The sequence below is a fragment of the Heterodontus francisci genome, chromosome 27 (genome assembly GCF_036365525.1).
Source record: "Heterodontus francisci isolate sHetFra1 chromosome 27, sHetFra1.hap1, whole genome shotgun sequence".
NCBI lineage: Eukaryota > Metazoa > Chordata > Chondrichthyes > Heterodontiformes > Heterodontidae > Heterodontus > Heterodontus francisci.
The window spans coordinates 34,656,157-34,682,723 of record NC_090397.1 but is presented as its reverse complement, the minus strand read 5'-3'; the positions used below and the strand labels follow the sequence as shown (position 1 = coordinate 34,682,723).

Sequence of the window (26,567 nt, the reverse complement as noted above, 5' to 3'; positions counted from 1 at the left end):
GATATCAAACATCACATTAAAACAGATTATCTGGTCAGTATCACATTGCTCTTTGTGGGAGATTGCTGTGCACAATTGGTTTCTGCCTTTCCTATATTAAAACAATGACTACACTTCAAAAGTGTAAAATGCTTTGGGACGCCTTGGTGCCATGAAAGCCTCTATAAATATAGAAGTTTTTCTTATTTTTCTTTTCAATTTCCCCACTCTCCCACATGTTCTTGATTTCAGTTCACTTTTTACACTCCTCTGTTCCTTCCCCTCAATTCTGATGTGAACTCTGTACAAATGCTCCCTTCACATTCTGTGATACGTGTGACAAACTCAGCTGCAGTTACTTCATTGCTAGAGACTAGCAAGAAACTTAAGACATCAAGAAGAAATTTAGGAGTTTCTGTGAAACATGGTTAAATGGACTGCTGGACACACCAGTAATTCCTACATGTTAAACATTCACTTCGCCCACAGGATAAATGCAACACATCAGAGCAATTCCACCCAATAGTGCCATAGGATCGCAATTTCCTACAGTGATGATATTTACATCATAAAATACTGCAATGGGTGTAGGTATTGTTAAGCATGAATTCCCTCAGTCAAGAGCAATCCAATTCTCTGATCCAAATTAACATTGTCGCTTAAATAAAGCAAATGAGACCTATAAACCTTCATACTCTTTGTTGCAAGATATTACAAGTATCAGCCAATTACAACCAGTTTTATACTTATAAAATAATTTTGTTATCCTAGGTATCTTAAACATTTGCATATTTGAAGATAGCTGTAATATATGTGGGTTGATGTAAATCAATTTATTAATTGTAGTTTTCCACTGATTTTGATTTAGAATAAGTTGACTTCGTTAAAGATCACCTTTAATTTCATCTGTCTCAAGATTTACAAACTGTAATTATTCTGACATTAGTGCATTTTCCCACAAATATAAAAATGAAAATTTGAATTCAGTACCTTAATGTATCACTTATTTTAAAATGTTTTTTCTACATCAGTTATGCCTTTTGATCAACAAAGCGAGCTTTATCTGTATCAGAGAATCAATGGGGGTGATATTTTATGCTGAAAAGGGGTGGAGTCTACGTAATCTATTTCCCGACCCAAACCCACCTCCAACCCATCCATTTCCAGCTTTAACTGAGGCCAAAAAATGAGCGGCTGGAATTTTAAATATAATAATGAGGCTGTGAGCCCCATTGTCATTCAGGTTTTAACTTTAATACGCCCCCCCCCTCCACCCCTCCCTGCGCTCCCATTCCCCACCAACCCAAACTCCCAGGTGATTTAACCTGGTGCTGCGGCCTTCATCGACTGACTCCCTGCCTGACTGGAGGCCGAGCCTGTCAATCAGGCTCACTCCAGGTAAGGAACCAATCATAAACATTATGGATAAGCTGTGGAGTTAAACTTATTTTATATCTTTTTTGTGCAATACATCCTGTTAGTCTAACAATTTCACAACCAACAATTCTGCCTCAGCTTGGGGAACAGATCCTTTAAAATTCTTCCACACACCATAGCAAAGGAGAGTGCACTCCAAAGCCAAGGAACATATTTAAGTGGTTGTTGTGCTGTTCACATCACATCCATGAAGCACATTCGTCTTCTTGGATTGCTTGTTGTGAAGTTCGCTGGAAATTAATTACTTCTAGAAAGACAAACATGTGCTAGAAGGACTGTTATAAAAATTGCACCATTTGTGTAAAAAAAACTGGAAAAAAAATTCCCACAAGTACTTTGTTATATTTTTATTTTAATTAAAACATGCAAAGAAATCTTATGGAATACGTATCGAATTCAAAGTTCATCCTGCTGTATAAAGAACTCAGTATAGTTAACATAAACATGTCATGACTAATACTGTGAGGAATCATGTTCCTCAAAGTAAGATTGTTATTTGTAACTGTCTACAGCATTGTATAATGCAAAGTTAAAATTATAGTATATCACAGAGAATATATTTTTTAGATTTTTTTAGTGTCCTTTATAATTCAGATTGAAGTAGGACTTGAAATCTTATTTGTAGGCCTTTGCCCCTTCAATATCTATGATTAGATTAGTTTTACTGACTTTTAAAGTGGCAAAACCCTCAAATTAGCCAAAGTCGGCATTCAATCCAAGCAATGAATCCACAGCAAGTACATCAAGTCTATTCCTATACAAAAATTACAGGGGGAGGGGGAAAGAGGGAGTTGTGGTTGGAATATGCAGTTCCAAGATGGTGGAGCTTTAAAACAGTTACGTTTACTTCCATTACTATTTTAAGTATCGCTGTACCTGTAGCCCAGGTATAGACATTATTACCAGCAAAATCATTGTAGCTTCATCTGGTAAAATTAATTTCTACTGATGAATGTCACAACTTGAAATTACAAAAATGCCCTGAACAAATGAACATTTGTTAATTCACTGTATTCCTGCCAAAATGAATAACCTTATTAGAGTTTTGGTTTTGGTGGAAACCTTTCCTTCGCATTGCCATTGATGATCGTGCTTTCAGCTGCCATGGTTCTAAGCTCTGGAATTCCCTCCCTTAACCTTGCTGCCTTTGTACCTTTCCTCCTTCAGGTCACTCCTTAAAACCTACCTCTTTGACCAAGCTTTCAACACCAGAGCTAATATCTCCTTATGTGGCTTCGTGTTAAATTTTGTCTGGTAACATTCCTGTGAAGCTTTTGGGATGTTTTACTAGTTAAAGGTGCTGTATAAATTCAACCTGTTCTTGTTGTTGAAAAGTATTGAAGTATTCTAAGGGTTAATATACAATACATCTTGCATTTAATGACCATACTTAGAAAGAGAAGAAGCACTGGACACCTTGGCACTACTGCTGAAAAATGCCTCTGGATACAAACTGATATAATATTATTTCCATCTAATGGTAGGAAAACATGATTTTTCCATCAAGAAAGTACATTTGATGCAATGAAAAATGGTCCAGTTATTACAAAAAGAATAACATATATCTAAGAGTGTGGGTGATGTTATAACCTCATGAAATTTGAGTGGTTTACAAATATCCAAAATGCTCTTTTTTAGTTTTTATAACATTTGAAAATTCATTTGCTTCAGAAACAAATGGACAATCTTAGAGTGTCACAAAAAACATTCAGAATATATTAAAGAAGAAATATTTGAATGTATTTTAAAATGCTACCAATTTTTACAGATGCAAGCAACATTGGACCTTATAAACGGAACAGGGTAGGAAATATATGTGGGTTAAGTGTTAAACAGATCTGAAAACAATAGCTTTGGCTTTATTTTGAAATGTAAAAATCACTGATGAACAAGGTGGCAAAGATGTCAACAATATAATTCTTGTCAACTACAGGTACAGAAATTCAAGAATGTGTTGAAAGTATAAACCTGTGATTCTGACCAAATTATAAAATGCATTCAAAAAAGCATGTGCTTGCCTCTCATTATCTTCCACTATCCTCTGCTAATATAAATGGTACAATCTAATTACTAAAGTTACTCAGAGCAATACGTTGCAGAATCTACCCGGGAACAGGCTATTTTAGATCTAGTAATGTGTAATGAGATAGGATTAATAAGAGATATCGTAGTTAAGGATCCTCTAGGGGGTAGTGATCACAAATGGTAGAATTTCAAATTCAGGTTGAGGGTGAGCAACTCGGGTTTCAAACCAGTGTCCTTAACTTAAACAAGGTCAATTACAGAGGTCTGAAGAAAGAGTTGTCTATAGTGGGCTGGGGAGATAAACTAAGGGGAAGGTCAGTGGATGAGCAGCAGCAGACAGTTAAGCAGATATTTCATAACGCTCAGCAAAAATTTATCCCGGTCAAAAAGAAGGACTCGATGAGAAGGATGAACCACCCGCGGTTAACAAAGGCGGTCAAGGAGAGTATCCAATCAAAAACTAAGGCATACAAAGCGGTGAAAACTAGTGGTAGGCCAGAGGATTGGGAATTTTTAGAAACCATCAGCGGATGGCTCAAAAGCTAATAAAGAGGGAGAAAATTAATTATGAAAGTAAACTGGCAAGAAATATAAAAAACAAACAGCAAGAGCTTCTACAGGTATATAAAAAGAAAGAGAGTAGCTAAAGTGAGCGTGGGACCCTTGCAGGATGCGACTGGAGAATTGATCATGGGGAACAAGGGAATGGCAGATAATTTCAATCAATATTATGCATCGGTCTTCACGATGGAGGACACTATAAACATCCCACAGATATCAGATAAGCAAGGAGCTAATGGGAGGAAAGATCTTGTAACAGTCTCTATCACGAGGGACAAAGTATTTGACACACTAAAGGGACTAAAGGCAGACAAGTCGCCAGGACCTGATGACCTACATCCAAGGGTTTTGAAGGAAGTGGCTGCAGAGATAGTGGAGGCATGGTCGAAATATTCCAGAACTCACTGGATTCCGGGAGGGTCCCAATGGACTGGAAAACTGCCAATGTGACACCCCCGTTCAAGAAGGGAAGGAGACAAAAAGCAGGAAACTGTAGGCCAGTCAGCCTAACATCAGTCATTGGGAAAATGCTAGAGTCCATTATTAAGGAGAAATAGCAGGATATTTAGAAAAGCTTAACGCAATCAAACAGAGTCAACATGGTTTTATGAAAGGGAAATCATGTTTGAAAAATTTGCTAGAGTTCTTTGAAGATATAACAAGCAGAGTTGATAAAGGGGAACCGGTAGATGTAGTGTATTTGGATTTCCAGAAGGCATTCGATAAGGTGCCACAGAAAAGATTATTGCACAAGATAGGAGCTCACGGTATCAGGGGTAATGTATTAGCATGGATTGAGGATTGATTAACTCACAGAAGACAGAGAATCGGGATTAATGGATCTTTTTCAGGTTGGAAAGATGTAGCGCCACAAGGATCAGTCCTAAGAGCTCAATTATTTACTATCTATATTAATGACTTGGAGGAGGGAGCAGAGTGTAATATATCCAAATTTGCTGACGGTACAAAAGTAGGTGGGAGGGCATGTGGTGATGAGGACATAAGGAATCTTCAAGGGGATATAAATAGGTTGAGTGAGTGGGCAAAAACTTGGCAGATGGAGTATTATGTAGAAAAGTGTGAAGTCATGCACTTTGGTAGGAAGAATCAAAAGGCAGGCACTTATTTAAATGGAGAGAGACTCCAAAAACGTGCAGCACAGAGGGATCTGGGTGTTCTTGTGCATGAAACACAAGAAGTTAGCATGCAGGTGCAGCAAGTAATTAAGAAGGCAAATGGAATGTTGGCCTTTATTGCTAGGGGGTTGGAGTTTAAAAATAGAGAAGTCTTGTTCCAACTGTACAGGGTGTTGGTGAGGCCACACCTGGAGTACTGTGGACAGTTTTGGTCCCGTATTTAAGAAAGGAGATACTGGCATTGGAGGCAGTTCAAAAGAGATTCATCAGGCTGATTCTTGGGATGAAGGGGTTGACTTATCAAGAACGGCTAAACAGGTTAGGCCTTTATTCATTTGAGTTTAGAAGAATGAGGGTTGATCTTATTGAAACATATCAGATTCTGAGGGGGCTTGACAGGGTAGATGTTGAGAAGATGTTGCCACTAGTGGGGGAACCTCGAACTAGGGGAAATAGTTACAGAATAAGGGGACACTCATTTAAAACTGAGATGCAAAGGAATTTCTTCTCTCAGAGATTAGTGAATGTCTGGAATTCTCTACCCCAGAGAGTTGTGGAGGCTAGATCACTGAAAGTATTGAAAGAGGAGGTAGATAAATTTTTGAAATATCGGGGAGTTGAGGGCTATGAGGAGCTGGCACGAAAGAGGAGTTGAGGTCTGGGGCAGATTAGCCATGATCTTATTGAACGGCAGGGCAGGCTTGAGGAGCCGAATAGCCTTCTCCTGCTCCTATTTCTTATGTTCTTATGTTCTTACTGTCCATTACAACCCAATTCGGCCCTAGTTTATAATCCCCTACATTAGATCGCAATGCTTATTTAATTCAAAGCAAACAAAAATCACTATTAATGGTATCAGGTTAGGTAACAGATTACCATATTCAGCCAAGCCTACCAAGAATCAGTTAGCAATCAGAATTGTTAATGTAGGGCTGAATTTTATGCTAAGGTGAGTAGTCCCACCGTTGGGACTGAAAATGGGACCTGAGCCCATGTGGCCAGACGGAGGGACCCTGGGTGGCATTTTACCACCAGCAGCCAATTAAGAGGCCCCTGCCAGGAATGCCATCCAATTGAGGACAGTGGCCCACATCCCAGAGCTGCTGACCCAATCAGAGTGCCAGAAGCACTACAGCCTCAGCAGCACCACTAAGAGGTGGCCACTGCTTAGGTTGCAGGAAGGGGAGGGCACCTCGATGCTGAGTCGACTCAGAAGAAAATGTAAGCTTTTTCCTTATGTGCTGGGGCTGAACAGGCAGGCCCTGCCAATCAGGGGGATGGCACCTTCCAGTGGCAATGGCCCAATGGGGGACCCCTCCATGGGCCATGGAGTGGCCATAAAGGATGCCCCCCCCCCACTCCACTGCAGGAACCAGCTGGGAGGCCGCCAGAGTTTACCTGGCAATCTCCTCAAGCAGCAACGTCCCCTCCCAGCATCGGTAAAATGCCGGTGGAGGCAGGCAGTGGTATTTAATTGGGCACTTAATTGGCACAATTGGCTGCCCAGCAGCAGCCACGCCACTGAGCTTCCCGCCACTGGTAACATGCCGTGGCAGCAGGGGTCCCCTTCCACCGCCATTTTACCAACCCCTCCTGCCCCCCAGCCTGTCTCCAAAGGTCTTGGAAAATCCAGCCCGTGGATTCAGTTCCTGGAAAAACTGTACTAAAATCTTACTGCATTGCCTGCTCATTGAGGTGAAGGGGCATTTATGCAGTATTTTTGATTTGTTTTATTTCAATGTGTGCACTGTGCAGGGGGACAAAGATCACACTTTGGTGTCTTTGCAACTTCCCACATTGGAAAAGTTGGTTGTTTGGCAAACTTAGTCTCACTGCTACTTTAAATCCACCTTCAAACTGTTGAGCCTGTTATCATACAATCATTTAACAGTGAACAACACAACCCGCAGGCAACCCTGATTATTTTTGATATTCCTGAGAATGCATACTTAATTTGGCATTTAGGAGGAAAACTAAATGATCAATTGTTATGCTTTTACCATTCTAAGTCATGATGTCCCAAGAATCTTATTATATCTGAGGCACAAGAAGGATTCCAGATTGCTTAGTGCACCAGAAGAAAGGATTATGATGGTAGGTAGTTTCCGTATGAAACATTTTATCCTGTCTTCTGGTTTCTAAAGAAAAGTCAATGCTTTGCTATTGTATTTGTACCTCCTGCTGGATAGCATGCAGCCATCCAAATCTAAAAATGACTGATGCCAACATTAGCAGAAAAATACTTAATGCATTCCAATAACACTCCTCTGCTACTTTAACCGAGCCATTAACCCATTTAAAATAAACAGTATATCATTAAAATAGCAGATGTCGAGTGTCACATTAACACGTTAACTGTCTGTCTGCTAACGTTGCCAACTGTAGTTGCTAGGCACTAAAGGCAGACACAAGCAACAGCTGGGAGAAGCAACTGAATTTTCTGTTGCACTGCTGTAATATGTTTGCTTGGAGATAGAAATATGTCATCTCTCATAGCTGTTGAGCATATGTTTGCCTCAAAACTCATCAACAACTGCCACACAATGATTTTGGAAATATTGGTACCCATCGAATTTTACAGGAGGAAATAGCAGCAAGCAGCAGTTTTAGCATAGGTAGTAATGTCACTGGGTAAGATACAGACATCCCAGGAACGATAACTGCTGCTTTGAGCAAAGGAGCAGCAGCTGTTTTGAAGACTGGGATTTAACCGGCACACCATGAGCTCCGACGTCGGGAGCCCATGAGGGCAAATGGCAGGATAGCAGTGACAATTTTACCGATGGCGGCCAATTAAAAGGCCGCCACTGGGACCACTATCCTGTTAAGGATAGCGGCTTGCCTCCCCGAGCTGCCGGTCCAATCAGAGGGCCAGAAGCTCTGTAGCCTTGGCAGCGCCACAGATACAGGTGGCCCCTGCTGAGGCTGCATGGGGAAAGAGAGGGTGCCTCCATATTGAGGCACCCTCGAAGTGCCAGGAGAAAAATTTTTGATCTGCCAGGGCCAGACAGACAGGCCCAGGAAACTGGAGAGGTGAATGCAGGAGCGGTCATTGCCGCCAGTGGGTGCCTCCGCAGGTCATGAAGCTGCCGGAAAGGAAGGCTGCTCCCACCTATGCCCCGCCCCGGGAAGCTTCTGGGAGGCCGCCTCTCTGTAGCTGGCAGACTCTCCATGCAATGAGGGGCCATTCCGACGCTGTTAAAATGTCAGTGGGTGGTAAAATGGCAATTAATAGGTTAATTAATTACTTTAATTGGCTGCCTGCCTCTGGTCGATGGGCAGCCGAGCCACTGCCATTCATTCCTTTGGTAATATCCCCTGGGATCGGGATAACATTGGGACAACATTGGGCCTCCCCCCCATCCCCATCCCCCCGATGCCTTCTGCTGCCATTTTACCACCCCTCCCATCTCCCAACCCATCTCCAAAGGGCTGTTAAAATTCCGGCCGAAGAGTTCAACAGCAAGACGGTAATACAGTTGTTTGTGAAGAAATGCATTGAAGGATTTTAGTCTGTCTTGATTAAGGTCAATTCTGTCTCAAGGACATTAAAGTAAATATATAGGCCACATTGATTTGATATGTCCAGTGCATGATCTGCAGGGAAGTGGAAATAAGCAATATCCTCAGAGATATGAGAGGATATTACTGAATAGTTCTGTGGTTACTTAGGTACTGTTAGAAATTTGAGTCTGACACAGATCCTTTCTCAGGCACAGTGGTGTCAGTTGCTCTCTAAACATATCCCACATCCCTTATGTACCGGAACTGACTCATGCTGTACAATATCTACTTATACAATAGCATAGACCAAAGAGCACAACAACGCATACCCCTGACATACAAACTGGATATTATGTCTTTCACGTGTGTGCCAATGTGTGTTTTCCTAACGACCACACGAAGCAAGAACAAACATTAAGCAGTTTTATTTCTTAGACAGACTTACATAATTCAATCAGTAAATTTATCTTCATGCAATAACAAAAGGATGGCTATGTTAGACTCCTCACATTAGTGTGTCTTTCTTGACTTGCAATAAAATAACTTCTTATCTCCTTGCAGCAGCCTAATCTTCTCATCTGGGCAGGTCTTTCCGAGCCACTTTCAGCTTAAAAACATGTCTGTCAGTGTGTATTTATTACTCTAATTTTATCTTCCTTTGGCCAGAGCCATACAGCCCGTGACAGATAATTCTTGCTGACTGCTTAGGACCAGGCAATTCTAAACAAGCGCCTTGATTTAACTCGGGCGGGACTTTTGCATATGAAAAGTCTGATCAAGTGACAAACTCGCCTGGTGAGGTCTGAATGGATTTTAACTTTCAGGCCACATTTCCATATTCAGGCTCAGACTCCCACCTGATCCCAGCGGGAATCACTGCCTAGTCGGCAGCAGGAGCTAGAATTCAGGAGGCCACCACCAGAGACCAGCAGGAATCGTTCCCAGCAGTCAGGTAAATGGAAAGGGAGGGGGAGGGGAAGGTGCAGAGATGATTGTGATCAGGCGAGGCAGGGAACCCAGAGAAGCCCAGAATGCCCAAGGTTTCCTGCTCTTCCTGGCCCACACGGAAACTTAAAAAGAGATTGTAAAACTTACTGGGCCTCTCCTGGTCCCCAATCCAACTCCCAGTAACACCACTGCTCCTCCGCTCTGGCCTCCAGTTAAGATCACAGATCGGATCCTGATGACATAATCGGAGCATTATCTGCACATTTAAGGAGAACCCCGCCAGATTGGGGTGGGCATCCTTGCCGTCTGCACTTCAAAGTTGCAGCCTTTAGATTGGGGCAGGAAAGGAGTGGCAAGGCCCCAAACTCCATTTTAAATGATACTGAGAATGACCTAAAATAAAATGGAATCAGCCATTAGCAGGGCAAGATCAGAGAGAGTCATTCAATGATTGTTGCAGACTTTAAACTGAAGCATTTGGTGCTATCTCTAATCAGGGAGCATCGGAGTAATTTTCCTTTCTCCACTACAACAATTATTCACACTAAAAATAAATGTCAAAAATAAAATGTAGAAAGATAGGAAATATTTTAAACCCTAATGGCTTTTATATACACATGCAGCCAAGGAACTGTGGAAGTATTTCTCATATCTCATACACTTATTTAAAATGATATTTAAATGTCTGGTATAAATTGACCACATCATGGAACCGGCTATAACTCACTTGTGATTTTGTCATTCAAGAATGCTCATCTGATTTCTGAAAATATTTATCATTTCTCTGACATATTCTCTGATGTGCAGCATGTGTCTAATAAACATAACAGAAATTGTGATTCCCTTCTTAAAATACTCAAAGAACATCACCTGCTCCAAAGTAAGCAAATCATTTTTTGTTTTAATATTCCCATTTCCTCCTGAATAAATTGTAAAGATGTTAGCCGTGGTTCAGTTGGTAGCACACTTATCTTGCAGTTAGAATGTTGTGGGTTCAAGTCCCATTCCAGACACTCGAGTGGGGGAAACATACTGGCATGGATCGAGAACTGGCTAACGGAGAGAAAAAGGAGTGTAGGAATTAAAGGGGCATTTTCGGATTGGGAGGCTGTGACTAGTGGGGTGCCACAAGGATCAGTGCTTGGGCCCCAGCTGTTCACAATCTACATCAATCATTTGGATGTAGGGTTTAAATGTAATATTTCCAAGTTTGCATATGGCACAAGACTAGGTGGAAGTGTGAGTTATGAGGAGGATGCAAAGATGTTTCAAGGAGATTTGGAGAGGCTAAGCAAGTGGGCAAAAATTTGACAGATGTGGAGAAATGTAAGGTTATCCACTTTGGTAGGAAAAACAGAAATACAGAGTATTTCTTAAAATTGAGAGGCTGGGGAGTGTTGAATTTCAAAGGGACCTGGGTGTGCTTGTTCATGAGTCACTGAAAGCTAACATGCAGATACAGTAAGCAATTAAGAAGGCAGATGGTATGTTGGCCTTCATTACAACAGGATTTGAGTAATGATGTCTTACTGCAGTTATATGGAGCCTTGGTGAGACTGTACCATTGTGTGCAGTTTTGGTCTCCTTACCTAAGGAAAGATATACTTGCCATAGAGAGAGTGCAACGAAGGTTCACCAAATTAATTCCTGAGATGGCGGATTGTCCTATGAGGAAAGATTAAATAGACTGGGCCTTTATTCTCTGGAGTTTAGAAGAATGCGAGGTGACCTCATTCAAACATATAAAATTCATAGAGGGCTCGACAGGGTTGATGCAGGAAGGATGTTTCCCCCGGCTGGGGAGTCCCGAACCAGGGGACACTGTATCAGAATAAGGGGTAGGCCATTTAGGACTGAGATGAGGAGGAATTTCTTCACTCAGAGGATGGTGAAATTTGGAATTCTCTGCCCCAGAGAGCTGTGGAGGCTCAATCGTTGAGTATGTTCAAGACCGAGATCAATAGATTTCTATATATTAAAAACATCAAGGGATACGGGGATAGGTTTTGAAGTAGAAGATCAGCCATGATCTCATTGAGTGGCAGAGCGGGCTCAAAGGGCTGAATTACTCAAAGAACAGGGGAGACAGTGGTGTACTGGTAATGTCACTGGACTAGTAATCCAGAGGCCTGGGCTAATGCCCTGGAGACACCGGTTCAAATCCCACCTCGGTAGCTGGTGGCATTTAAATGTAATTAAAATCTGGAATTGAAAGCTAGTCTCAGTAATGATGCCATGAAATGATCATTGATTGTTGTAAAAACTCATCTGGTTCACTAATGTCCTTTGGGGAAGGAAATCTGCCATCCTTACTTAGTCTGGCCTACATGTGACTCCGGGCCTAAATGTCACACCGGACCCAGAGCAATGCCCTCCGAAATGGCCTAGCAAGCCACTCAGGTCAAGGGCAATTAGGGATAGGCAACAAATGCTGGCCTTGACAGTGATGAACACATCCCAAGAAAGAAAAAAAAAGTGGCCTACTCCTGCTGCTATTTCTTATGTTCTTATGTACAAGAGTCAAGGCTAACACTGTAGCACAGCTCTAGAGAGGGCAGCACTTGCCCTCTTTTGGACAAGACATTAAATCGAGGGCCGTCTGGCCTCTCAGGTGAATGTAAAAAATCCCGCAACACTATTTCAAAGAAGAGGGGGGAGATACCCAGTGTTTTGACCAATATTTTTCTCTTAATGAACATCACAAAAATAGATTATCTGGTTATTATCACATTGCTGTTTGTGGGAGCTTGCTGTGTGCTAATCAGCTGCTGTGTTTCATGCATTACAACAGTGGCTACACTTCAAAAGTACTTTATTGGTTGTAAAATACTTTGGGATGTTCTGTGGCCATGAAAGGTACTTATATTAATGCAAGTCTTCTTTTTTAAATATACCTTTAGTTGAAAGAGCATATTTTCTGTATCTCTTTAAATGCTCCCCCCTCTTATCCTTTCCTTCTCATAGAAGGTTTTGGGTTGCGATGCAGTTGAATAGACAAATGTCACCCTCCAGTTTTTAGCCCAAGTGGACATCATTCATATGTGAACCTTGACAGAGTGCTTGCAAACCATCTGATTTTCCAACAAATGGCAATCCATCCTTACAACCCATTAAAATGTCCTCCTTACTTATTGAAGATTTTGAAAGCTATCAGATCAATGACTTGGGGGTGTAGGTGGGTGGGGACAGGGGGAAGGTTCCAAGTCCTCGACAAGTTACTTAGTGGTGGGGAGAGTAGTTAGAGTGCTGATGGGGGAGGATATGGTGACAAAAATTCTGATCAATAAGGAGGAGGAAGTCCAGGTAATTAGGGTGATGGTAAAAAGGTGGAAGCAAGAGGCAGGTAATGGAAATGTTACTTGGTGGGGCGTGGGGGTATGTGGAGGCGGGTGGTGAAAAGACTAAAAAACTGAAGGGTGAGGGTGAAAAGTCTAAACACCTGTGGGGAGGTGAATCTGGTTGGAGGAATGGAAAAGTATGAGAAATATATGACAATATAAAATTAATGCTTACATTCTGCCCTACAAGGAGTTGAGGGAAGAGGTTGTGTGTTGAAAATGAATGCTAGGGAGATTGAGGACATTTCTGGCTCTAATCCAGTGCCAGAAGCAGGGGAAAGATAAGCATCATCAGCTTACACTTCCTTTAGCACTATTATGATGCACATTACACAGCCAGCACTACTTTGCTGAGGCTTTCCTTCCCTTTATATTAAGTCAACACAGATTTTCCAGAATGACTCAGAACATGCCATTGTGGGCAAAAGGTGTTCTAGGTAGCTCAGGTATGGACCTGGATAGGTTTACCCTTGGGATAGCAAAAACATGGCTCTGACAGTTAGTGGGGGAGTTTTATGGAGGCAATGGGGGGCGGCGTCTCAGCCACTGGCTGGAGAGCCAATGAGAGACGCACGTTGCGCCTTTCGCGAAGGCCCGCCAAATGATAAGCCAATCGAGCACTTGAGAGACTACTAGCGAGCCTTTCCCAGGATCAGGACCCTGGGGGTGGGAAGTCCCGCCTGGCAAAGCTGCCAGCCAATCAGGGGCTGGCAGTTCTTTTCCTTGGCAGTGCCATCGGGGAGCCAGTGGCTGCTGCCAGAAGGACATGCACCGTAGGCACAGGATTGTGGCATGACCTAGGCCACAGGTGAGTGATGGTGGAAGGTGTTTTGCAAGGTGGGGGTTGTGGGGGATGAGGATGTCAGGGGGATAGCAACAAGGGCAGGTGGTGACTCTCTTCGGGCCCCTTCCTTCCCAATGCTGGGTCCCTCAATCAGGCACTGAATGCATCTGAATGAGGGACACCACCCCCACCCCATGGGAGACCACAAACAACCCCACAGGGATTTGTATGTTGTGTTCCCCGTGTGGCTACAGGCCTGCTCGCTGCTGAGCTAACACCATCGGCAGCGGGAAGAGGCCCTGAATTGAGCATTAATTGCCCCTTAAAGGCCTCAATTGGTGGCGGGTTGGGAAGGCCATCCACAGGCCTTCCTGCCATGGACTTAATCAGAATGAAGGTGTGAAGGTGGCGTCACCATTCCGCTCGACTAAATGCCCTCCCCGCCTCCAAACTCACCACGGGGCTGAACACAAAATACCACCCACAATTTCATTTTGAAAAAAGAAACTATTTTTTCAGCATTCTTTACTGTAGGCATTCGAGACTCCTCAGATATTGAAACAGTCCGTACTGCATGCAGAAAGACCTGATCAACATCCAGGCTTGGGTTGATAAGTGGCAAGTAATCTTTGCACCACCCAAGTGTCAGGCGATGACCATCTCCAGCAAGAGAAAATCTAACCAGCCCCTTGACATTCAATGGCATTACCATCGCTGAATCCCCTACTATCAACATCCTGGGGGGTTACCACTGACCAGAAACTTAATTGGACCAGCCATATAAATACTGTGGCAACAATAGCAGGTCAGATACTGGGAATTCTATGGCGAGTAACTCATCTCCTGACTCCCCCAAAGCCTGTCCACCATCTACAAGGCACAAGTAAGGAGTGTGATGGAATACTCTCCACTTGCCTGGATGGGTGCAGCTCCAACAACACTCAAGCAGCTCGACACCATCCAGGACAAAGCAGCCCATTTGATCAGCATCTCATCCACCACTGACGCACAGTGGCAGCAGTGTGCACCATATACAAGATGTACTGCAATAACTCGCCAAGCTTCCTTCAACAGCACCTTCCTAACCTGTGACCTCTACCACCTAGAAGGTCAAGGGCAGCAAACGCTTGGGAACACCACCACCTGAAAGTTCCCCTCCAAGCCACGCACTATCCTGACTGAACTATATCATCGTTCTTTCACTGTCGCTGGGTCAAAAACCTGGAACTCCCTCTCTAACTGCACTGTGGGTGTACCTACACCACATGGACTGCACAGGCTTAAGGCAGCAGCAATTGGGGATGGGCAACTAATGCTTGCCTTGCCAGCAATGCCCACATCGCATAAAGAATAAAAAATAAGGCATATCCATTCTTCACTACTGGAATGGTCGATGTTTGTAATTACAATAAGCAAGCACCAATTAGGGATAGGCAGTCTAAAAAAACTACCGTGGTAAATCCCTATTTAATTTTTTCAAATAAAAGGGGAGGGAACCGGATAAAAAGAATAGAATTAATCATATGAAGTAAATCTGTAAAAAAAAATAATGAATAGAAAACTGAAATTTGAAATAAAAGCTTCCCAAAGAATTAAACAAAATGTTGGATGAATACTCAGAATTTTTCTGAAGGAGATTGTAAGGAGATTCAGATTAAACACAAAATCACCAAGCGGCCATATTGTATAACTGCAATGTGACATGCGAAAATAAACAAACCTCACTATGAATATTGACTGAGAAAATCATATTGGAATAAAGTTGATACAAAAATGAGACAGAATTGTGACAACAGGAATTAAGATGATGTAGATATGCTGGGCTGAATTTAGTTCCCACCTCAGGCATCGGGGTCCATGGCAGAGAAGGCCTAAAGATCACTCCAGAGGAGGCCCGCCCCTGACCCGGATACCGTGAGGGCCTGGCCCGATCTTCATGGAGACGGAGAGGCCTCGTGGTGGCCCCCACCCCCCCCCCCCCCTCATCTTGGCGATGGGCCCGGTATTTACATACTTGAATAAATTTAAATACCTGCCTTAATTGCAAGCCTGCCGCCACTTCCAGTCCCGTTGCGATCTTCGTGCCACTGGCCGGCACCCCCTCGCCTTCTGATCCCCATCTGGGGAATCGAGGCGCCACATTGGTTGGGGGTGGGGCAGGTAATTTTTCCTGTATGGGGTTTGTGGGGTGGGAGCATGATGAAGGGCACTCAGTAGTGGAGGGGATGGTGAGAAGGGGTAACGTTGATAGTTTGTGCACTTTGAGGGGGAAAAGGTCATTTGGAAAACGCAAGTGTTTTGGGCTAGAGAGGGAAAGTATTTAATATTGTGGGTATTGGGGGGTGCTGGGGAGGTCCAAACATACAGGTTTCGATTATTTTCAAAAATGTGTAGTGATTTTGCAGACAGGCAGCTGATGCCATAGCCAGTGACGGACGGGCTGCCCCCTCCATGTGATTAGGGTGGGGCAGGGCCGCCCCGTCCATTCAAATGAGCCGCCGCACTGAAGATTGCGGCGGCTCACCGACATGCGGCCGGCATGGACCAGGCGCTGCTTCCTGCGCCCACCACTGACCTCGGCGGCGGCCAAACAAGATGTCTGATAAGATACAGACATGTTTCTCAATTCTTTTATGCTTTAAATACACATTTTATACTCCTTTTTATTTAACAGAAGACAACTTCCTGAAAGTATGTCGGTAATAGTTTGTTAATCCACAGATTTAAATGAGAACTAAACACATCATTGCATCTCTTCCAAGTGATGTAATTGTGGCCGAAACATTGCATGGCTTTCCCCATCAAATAAAATGTTGCTTACACTTATGCAACACTTTATCTTTTTAAAACATCTGAAAACGCTACACACAATGAGTTACTCTAAATGCGGTAAATCTTGTGTAGGCAATGCCATTCTGCATCAGCCAAGTTCCATGGACAGTAATAAGATAAATGACTTGCTTTTTTGCCATACCAGTTGAGTGAGGAATGTAGGTTTGGATGCACATAGTATATACATTTACAGAAACAAACCATTTGGCCTATGCCGGTGTTCATGCTCACTTGAGCTTCCACGCACTCTTCTTCACCTAACTCCATTCACATATCCCTCTATTCCTTTCTCCCTCTTGTGTTTATCTAGTTACCCCAATATGTTCATTGGATTTTTAGCCTTTACCTTAACTACCAAAATAGACAGATGAAATGTTGGTTTAATGTCAATACACTTGAGTATCAGCCTAACGTAGGACCACAGATCCTGGTATAGGACTCTAACCCACAGCTTTTTGAACTACAAGTTTTACCAACTAAGTACTACCCATAAATAATCAATAAAACTAGTGGTTCCACCAACTGCAAACTTAGTGTTTTGATAACATTCAAACCACAAATCAGAACCAGTCAGTAATTTTGACTAAAGCAGAATTGCAAAATCATCTATAATTCAATTTAAGATGTTGCAGAATGGTCATTCATCACCAGCATTACTGTTTGTTTATGCTGATGATGCACTTTAAAACTCCATTGAGTAATGCATCTGAGTAATTTGAGTAGTTCTGTCATTTTTGCATAAGTATAAGCTATATAATTAAAGTCCTTGCCTTTGACACTCACACTTTAAATGTGTTCAAAACATAATATGTCATACATTCTCATTTTCCTTAAATCTATATGACTCAAATATAGACAACAGGAAAAAACCTTACAGTGACCATGTTGCTTCCCCATATAATTTATAATATACCCCTACAACTAACATTTATAACACAATATACACAAATATTTTTCAAGAAGTTTGAAGAACAAAATCAATAGAATGATCCATTATCTCTAACCAAACTTTTATCAAGTTCTACTTAGAGTCAAAGAGAGATACAGCACCGAAACAGGCCCTTCGGCCCAACAAGTCCATGCCGACCATCAACCACCCATTTATACTAATCCTAATCCTACGTTAATTCCATTTCCCTCTCACATCCCCACCTTCCCTCAATTCTCATACCACCTACCTACACTAGGGGCAAATTACAATGGCCAATTTACCTATCAACCCGCAAGTCTTTGCCTGAAGTCACTCTTCTCTCAGCAGTTTCAGCCTTGCCTTCTGCTCCATTCTCAGCAGGAGCATCCTCCTTGGCCTTCATACCAACAAACATACATATGAATTAGGAAGAGGAATAAGCCACTCGGCCCCTCGAGTCTGCTCCGCCATTCAATAAGATTATGGTTGATCCAAGTGTAACATCAATTCCACATTCCCACCTACTCCCAATAACCTTTCACCACCTTGCTTATCAAGAATCAATCTACCTCTGCCTTAAAAATATTCAAAAACTCTGCTTTCGCCGCCTTTTGAGGAAGAGTTCCAAAGACTCACGACCCTCTGAGAGAAAAAAATGTCTCCTCATCTCTGTCTTAAATGGACGACCCCTTATTTTTAAACAGTGACCCCTAATTCTAGATTCTCCCACAAGAGGAAACATCCTTTCCACATCCACCCTGTCAAGACACCTCAGGATCTTATACGTTTCAATCAAGTCACCTCATACTCTTCTGATCTCCAGCGGATACAAGTCTAGCCTGTCCAACCTTTAATCATAAGACAACCCGCCAATTCCAGGTAATAGTCTAGTAAACCTTCTCTGAACTGCTTCCAATGAATTTACATCCTTCATTAAAAAAGGAGACCAATACTGCACACAGTACTCCAGATGTGGTCTCACCAACGCCCTGCATAACTGAAACATAGGCTGGAATTTTATGCCGCCCCAGCAGGTCGGATGGTGGCATGGGGGCAGCGTAAAATTGAGAAGCGTACCCGCCCCGATTCCACCTCTGGACAAGTTTACGGAGGTCAGGCGAGGGGGGGTGGGTGCGGGGGGGCGGGGGGGAACGGTCTGCCTGCCCGAGGCCAATCAAGACCCTTAAATGGCCACTTAACGGCCACTTAAGGGCCCTTGCCCGCCTCCATGGGTATTTTACCCGTGGCATGCAGACATGCTGGGGACATGAAAGGCTGCCCAGTAATAGCTGCCGGCCTTTCCGCACCCCAGGGGTGGGGGTGGGGGCATGGCAGTTGGGCACAGATTGAAAGCCACCTCCGCCTCCCAACCCACCCCCAGGATCCAAGATACACCCCTTCCCCCAAAGGACCACTCCAGCCTGACCAGGGAAGGACCGATCCCCCTGATGAGGCATGCCCCTACTTACATTCCCTCCTCGATCCATAGCGTCGGCTTGGCTGCAGTCCCAGCAGTGACCACTGCTCTCGATGGCACTGCTAGGACTAAGAGCTGCCGGCTTGCTGATAGGCCGGCAGCTCACTAAGGCGGGACTTCCTCCCTCAAGTGGGTGGAAGTCCCGCCTCGGGACAATTAAAGCCTGGGGATCCGTTAAATATGGGACGGATCCCCAGGCTAGGTAGAAGCGGGTTCGCCACCGACTTTCACATCGGAGTCTGGCTCCTGTCCATCCACCGTAAAATTCTGGCCATAATCTCCCTACTTTTGTATTCAACTCCCCTCTCAATAAATGATAACATTCTATTAGCTTTCCTAATTACTTGCTGTACCTGCATACTAACCTTTTGTGATTCATGCACTAGGACACCCAGATCCATCTGCATCTCAGAGCTCTGCAATCTCTCATTTAGATAATATGCTTCTTTTTTATTCTTCCTGCCAAAATGCACAATTTCACATTTTCCCACATTATACTCCATTTGCTAGATCTTTGCCCACTCACTTAGCCTATCTATATCCCTTTATAGCCTCCTTATGTCCTCTTCACAACTTACTTTCTTACCTATCTTTGTTCAACATTATGCTCATCAATGTTCCATTCATGCATATTTTTTGTATCTATCTTCAGTGTAGAAAACACAAAAATGAATTCTGGAAATCGTAGGAACCAAGGATCTAATGAAATTGAGGGACTTAAGAGAAATTAGTACTATCAAAGATAAATTAATTAGAAATAAATAAATTAGAAAAATTAATGGGACTAAAAGCCAACAAATCCCCTGCACCGGATAGCCTACATCCTAGGGTTTTAAAAGAGATGGCTACAAAGATAGTGGATGCACTGGTTTTGATCTTTCAGAATTCCCTAGATTCTAGAACAGACCCCATGGTTTGGAAGGTAACCCCACTATTCAAGAAAGGGGGGAGGAAGAGGGAACTATTGGCTCATTAGGAAATCATACTTGACAAATCCGTTGGAGAGTTCTTTTTGAGGTTGTCCTGTTCATCCATCGCCCCTGTACTTGCTGACTTACATCGGCCACTGGTTAAGCAATGTGAATTCTAAAATTCTCATCCTTGTTTTCAAATCCCTCACCCCTCCCCGATCTCTGTCGTCTCCTACAGTCTCACAACCTTCCAAGGGTATCTGTGCTCCTCTAGTTCTGGTCTCTTCAGCATCTCTGATTTTAATTGCTCCATCATTGGTGGTCCTGCTTTCAGCTGCCTGGGCCCCAAGCTCTGGATTTCCCTCCCTAAACCTCTTCACCTCTTTATCTCTCTTTCCTTCTAAAAGACACTCCTTAAAACCTATCCATTTAACCATGCATCTTTCTTAATATCTTATATGGCTCAGTTTCATATTTTGTTTTATAATGCCCCTGTGAAGTACCTTGGGCAACGGGGGTGGTTTATTACATTAAAGCCACGATATAAATAAATGCTGTTGTTGTAACTAGCAGGGTAGATAAAGGGGGACCAGTAGATGTAGTATATTTGGAATTTCAAAAAACTTTTGATAAGGTACCACATAAGAGGTTATAACGCAAATTAGAGCTCATGGGATTGGGGAAAATATATTAGCATGTATTGAAAATTGGTTACTGGACAAAAAACAGAGATTAGGAATAAACAGGTCATTTTTGGGTTGGTAGGCTGTAACTAGCATTACGGTCAAGTGAGGAGAGACTGAAGGGCTTCCCTCTTTTCCCTCTACTTATTAGAATTAAACCTGTTGTCATCTTTCTTAAAATAGATGTACTGGTCAATTCAGTAGATGTTTGATTCTTTACTTGCTATGATCATAACAAGAATCAATCGGATAGGTTTTCTCGAGTTAACAAAGAAAAAGGTTAATTTTATTATACCTAAATGGAACTAATAAAAATAATAAACAACGCACAAACTTACACTCACACAGTCTGAAGGTTTACATACACACAAATAGATTACAGAGTGGGGAAAGGTAGATTGGTTGAGTTAGAGTCTATAGAAAAAAAGGGGGTATACAGTCTCTGTGCGTTTAGTGATTCAGCTGGCTTCTAGCTGAATTTGGTGGTCCTGAGGTTTTTAGTTTGAAGTGGTAGATGACTGGTTCAGTGGGTCTTTTATAAACAGCGATGTGGATTATTTCCTCCAACAGGGTTTCTGATTGTAGCTGGAGTATGCAAATGTGGTGAGTTAACAGGCAGGATTTGAAAGTGTTCAAGCTGGAATGGAACAAGACAGAGAGCGAGATCCCCACTTGTGTCTGTCTGTGTCAGAGTCCACTTACTTCTCCTTTGCTGCTGAGAAAAACACCTGCTTAAAACCACCGATGCAGAGGGACTTGTCACATGCTAGTCACTCAGTCATTCAAACATAGCAGTGAGCAGTATTTCTCTGCTTGCTGAGAGAACAGGTAGTTCCGTTAAACTTCCTGGGTCTTGGTCCTTGCTGGGAAATGCAGACATTTGTCTCCCTCCACACAGTCCTTTGCAGTGTAGGTTACAGTGTAGCAAACTAGGTGATCATCTTAAGCTGAAAGGATGGCTTTGCTGGCAGTTTGTCTTTTTAAAAAGGTCTTTAAAAATATATAAATTCAGATCTCCAATCAGTGGATTAAAGAAAATTATCATTCAACAAAACACATTGGTGTAACACTATTGGGGTACTGCAGTGTTCAGTGTTTGGGTCTCAGTTATTGACAAGCTATATCAATGACTTAGATAAGGAGAATGAGTGTAATGCATACAAGTTTTCTGACAATACAAAGCTAGGAGTAAAAGTAAGCTGTGAGGAGGATGCAAAGAGTGTATAGACTGGTTAACTGTGTGGACAAGAACATGAGATTATGTGGACAAGTACGAAGTTATCCACTTTCATTGGAAAAATAGAAAAGCAGAATATTTTTTAAATGGTGAGAGTCTGCGAAATGTTGGTATTCATAGCATGTTCTTGTAAGAGTCACAGGAAGTTAAGATGCAGGTACAGCAAGCAATTAAGAAAGCAAATGGTATGTTAGCCTTTATTATATAGGGATTGGAGTACAAGAGTAGATAAGTTTTACTGCAACCATATAGGGCTTTGGTGAGACCATACCTTGCGTACAGTGTACAGTTTTGGATCCCTACCTAGGAAAGGATATACTTGCCTTAGAGGGAATGCAACAAAGGTTCACTGGACTGATTCCTGGAATGAGGGGGTTGTCCTAGGAGGACAGCTTGAGTAGACTAGGACTATATTCCCTAGAATATATTCCCTTAAAAGAATGAGAGGTGATCTAATTGAAGCATATAAAATTCTTAAGGGTTTTGATAGGGTAGATGCTGGGAGGATGTGTCCCCTGGCTGGGGAGTCCAGAAATAGGGGTCATAGTACAGAATATAAAGGGTCGGCCATTTAGCACTGATGAGAAATTTCTTGACTCAAAGGGTTGTGAATTTTTGGCGTTCTCTCCACCAGAGAGTTGTGGGTGCTCGGTCATTGAGTATATCCAAGACAGAGCTTGATAGATTTTTGGATACCAACGGATATGGAGATAATGCAGAAAGGTGGAGTTGAGATGGAAGATCACCCATGATCATATTGAATGGTGGAGCAGGCTCAAAGCGCCAAATGTTCCGATGTGTTATGTTCCTTCCCTCCCTGTAATTTGAGCCTCTTTGCCATCAAAACCTTTCACAATTTTGCCCTCACTGTCCTCTCCCTTGCGCACATCTAAAGATAGCTACTTCAATTCAGGACAGCCTAACATTTCAACTTCATCTTCCCATCCAATTTAGTAGCACTCCTCTCCAACAGCTCATGGCACAATTACTTTCCATGTATTACTAACAGATCTCCCATGGCATTGCTCATGGTCAGCAGACACAGTGAGATAGTCTCAATATTGGTAGCTCAGTTACAGACCATGTACAGAGGTAGAAACACATATACATGCATATGGCAGAAGGAAAAAGTAGACACCGTTGGTTGTTTTAGCAATTATCATTGCCCCTTGCCAGAAGAAGAATGAATTGGTAAATCCCTAGGAAATGCATCCTTTCCCATTCATTATTCTTAAATTACATTACAGGAAAGGATAATGCAGTACTCCAACTGACTGAGAACGATTGTAAAATACTTGATCTAGGAATTGTTTAATTCTGTTTCTGATCCTTTCATCTTTCTGCAGCAGTGCAACTACTGTGAATTCAAAATAATCACAGCCAGCAACTGAAATATATTCAAAAAGCTACTTACCTGTAATCTAACAGCAAAGAACTAAAAGGTACCCAGATAGAACAGTTTATGGACAGTTTTGCATGAAAGTAAAACAATTCTGTGAGCTAAATGCATAGCTTCCTATTAATTATAGCTTTAGAAGTCATCGGACAACATTCAACATGTGACAGTTTTACACAGCTTGATATGAAAGACTATAAAGTTTTCCATATATGTAAGATAATAGAAGACACTGGCAGCTTTTAAATCCAATTCTAGTCCGCCAAGCATGGGAATTAACTGATTGCAAACTGGTTTATGCAGCCAATTGCCTGATTAATCAAGGAAGTGTCCATTCAATAAAGGTTTTACCATTAAAGCACATGATCTTACATAGTTCCTTAGCAAATCAGCCTATAGATTTCACTCTTATATTAAAATAATCTTTATGTTGTTCTGTTTTATATTTTTATTTATTAAAAGAGTTATAGCTTTTCCAACACTTGACATTGAATAAGGAACATACTTACTATGCATTATCGTAATTTATGTGGTGGATTCCATTACAGAAACAGCTTCATTGTGAATAAACTGGCTCTAACTTCATTACAATATAGAATGCTGACAGTTGCAACTCCCCAGCCTTACTGTTGGTGCAGTATTTTCAGTTTTGTTTCAGCATTCATTCAAATAACCTAAGCCACAACAATTTTTGTACTATGTAAAAGTGAGTATGAGCTGCTTCATAAACTTGACTTTAGATCAAGGTAAGTGTGGTTGCTGATGCAAAGAATACAGCTAAGTACTTTACCACAACTGACCAAGAAACAAGAATTGCAGGTAAATATCTGAGTACAATGTCTAAATACGAACATGCTGCTAGGAGGCAGTTCCTTAAATACTTACTAAAAGTAAAAGTAGAATGTCCTGAACTGGATGTGCACTTCAAAATAATCAACAGGCCAAAAACATCTGTCCATCAAATTGCTCCAGCCCTATGAGTTTTGAATACTCATTCCCTGATGTATTGGGAGTAACTTTAACCTAACTCGGGAAACCCACGGGCTTGGGTAGAATGCTGGCTTTACACTGTGCCCAACATTACTCTCCACGGATTTCAGTGGAGAGTAAAATAGGCAGGGTATAAAACCAGCATTTCACCCATTTCCTTCAATTTCCCGACAGGAAGGTGAGGTTCAAATTACTCCCCATTAATTCTAAATATCATAAAAATGGGATAATGTCCTGTATACCAAATGGGGCTACTTTCAATTCAAACTGCTTGCTGCCTAATGTCTCTCTCAGAATATTTATATTTGCTAGGAAACTCTTGTGAATGGCTCCTCTGTAACTGTTGGCAGATGGACTTTTCATATCTGTGGATGCCCCGTACAGATGGGGGATCATAAAAGAGTGCATCCAGTGGGAGTCACTGATTGCAATCTTTTAAGAAAAATTACAAACATATTAAAAGTGTTTCTTATTTTTCGAACACTCCGTCATAGTTTTAATGTTGTTAACTGACAGCACAGTAAAACTTGGTCAATAATCATTTGTGCTGGGCTGTAATCAATGGATCTCACCCCTTGGTGAGACAGTGGAAAACATGCACTTAGTTGTTCTACTGGCAGTCAAAAAGGACCCTTCACAATAATCCCTTTTCACAAGGTCGAATTGTTTAAAACTGTTTACTGGGGAAACATAAACCTCCTTTAAGGTTTTGGATATGCAACTTCAAAACAGCTTAAGACTGAACTTCCTCTTGAAGTAAAAAGTAAAGAGGCATAGAAATAGTGTACAAGTCAGTAGAAAAGTATTAATTCTATATAAGGCATGATTAAATGAGGGTTGGTTTCTGTGCCGTAAACTCCATGACTCCCTCTGACTCTTGCATCCACCCTTGGTTTCATATCTCTAAAATTATATCAATGTATTAAAATACAAAAAACAACACCAAGGACTCATAGGAGTCAGAATCCAAAGATGTAAACTAGAAAATTGATAAAGAAAAATTAAGTTCATTGAACTTAATTCAAAGTGCAAAACAAGCAATGTGCTCCTGAATTACAAAATCAGGGTAAAACTAAGGCTGAAAGACATTTTTATTCTCAGAGAGTAACTTGAATTTTCAGGTAGTGCAGTGAAAGCTGAGTTAGAAGATTTATTTTAAAAAGTTGCACAGCTTCCTGGATCAAAAGCATGTTGAGAAATTTAAGATTGGATCTCAGCCAAAACTGCCATCCCTGAAACTCAAATTATACATCAAGAAGCAGATGAAGTAGGAATAATTGGCTGTTGTGATGATTCAGTGGTTGCAACACGAACAAGAAAGTAGGATGAATGGCCTTTTCTTATCCCTAAAATTACAAGGCACTTGGGAGATAAGTTTATAATGTCAGCGGAAACTTGCTGAATTTTAGACAGATGTGTCATGATTCAGTCACACCAACAGATCTTAAGAACATCAGTTCGGTACATTTTTAGACATAGGTGCGGTTTACTCCTGCATAATTAGCAATGGTTGCAAAGCTCACCCAAAGTGAAGTGTGCTCTTGCAAATAATTTATTGTATTTAACACATTATCATAATTATGCATAGCTGCAAGTACAGATTTGGACACTTAGCAGGAGTACAGAAATCCAATGTAAGTGAAATTTAAAGGGATGTGGATAACTAAAGGGAAGTGTTAGAAGAAAGGTCAAAACTCCTACAACCTTGGGAAGAGCTTTGATGACATTTTAACCCAGTGACAGCACTTGCCAAGAGCTGTAGGGAGAAAATAAAGTGAATGGAAATCCAATGCACAGGCACGATTCTGTTGGCAAGCAGCAAGTCAACCCAGCACTCAGTCTCCTGTTTATTGGTTGTTGAAGTGGGGATGCTGCTGGCAGAAGTGATTATTTAGTTGGGGTATTCCACTCCACAGCAGCATCCCTATAGGTCAGCATTGCAGCATGCCTGGAAAGAAGGTGGAGGCCAGTTTGAAGCTGACCATACTGTGGCTGGCTGTGCCATGCAGCAGATGTCTCAGCTATATATTTATATACATCATGCTCTTTGCTAACACCAACCTCATGAAAAAAATTCCCTCAAATGTATGTTGGTGTAATCACAGTGGGTGTACCCAAACAGGTTATGTTGAATGTCGACCCAGCTGGTATGCCCTCTTTCACAGTCCAATGAAAATGGTGGGCAGTATTTTCCCTCCGGGGGTGGGAAACAAGAGTCAGGACGGTTTCCAGGTCCCAAATCCGCCCTGAGGGCAACAGTCATTTTTTTGGGTTTTGATGGAGATGCCCCATTAATTGGCATGGAGACAGGTTGCCTGTCCAATTGAGGGCACCAGGTGGGCTCTTGAAGTTGAAGAGCTAATCAGAGGCCTTGCAGCTTGAAAGAAGCAGCAGTCTGCAATAGAGGGTAAGTAACTGA

General features: G+C 42.1%; 1 protein-coding gene across 4 annotated transcripts in view; it reads right to left on the bottom strand.

Moving 5' to 3' along the window:
* The window catches only part of tafa5a (TAFA chemokine like family member 5a), a 744,872-nt gene that overhangs the window by 361,355 nt on the left and 356,950 nt on the right, over positions 1–26,567 (bottom strand). The gene's annotated exons all lie outside the window — the stretch shown is intronic.